The following is a 369-nucleotide window of genomic DNA, read 5'->3' as shown; positions in this document are numbered from 1 at the left end:
CTTCGCGTGATGGATGATCGCCTTATTCTCTTGAGAAACACTGACTCTATCTCGAAGACGAATATTAAAAAAAAAATATATATAAAAATAAAAGACTATTAAGAATGTTTATATTCGACGAACAAACACTGACTCTAATTTCGCGACTGATTATTATACTTAAATTGAATTAGAACAGCTATGTTCTAAAAAAATATTTAAAATACTATTACGAAACGAACGCTGATTCTATTGACCGCATTGCACGCGGTCACAATTTTCTGAAAGAAAAGTTGTATTAAATGAGCAAGGGATAAAGAAATGCTCTTAATGAAGGGGAGTTGAAAAGAAAAAATGACGAAAATGTAACCAGAAGAATTACCAAAATAA

The sequence above is a fragment of the Apis dorsata genome, unplaced genomic scaffold (genome assembly GCF_000469605.1).
Source record: "Apis dorsata unplaced genomic scaffold, Apis dorsata 1.3 scaffold_104, whole genome shotgun sequence".
NCBI lineage: Eukaryota > Metazoa > Arthropoda > Insecta > Hymenoptera > Apidae > Apis > Apis dorsata.
This window is presented reverse-complemented; position numbering follows the sequence as displayed.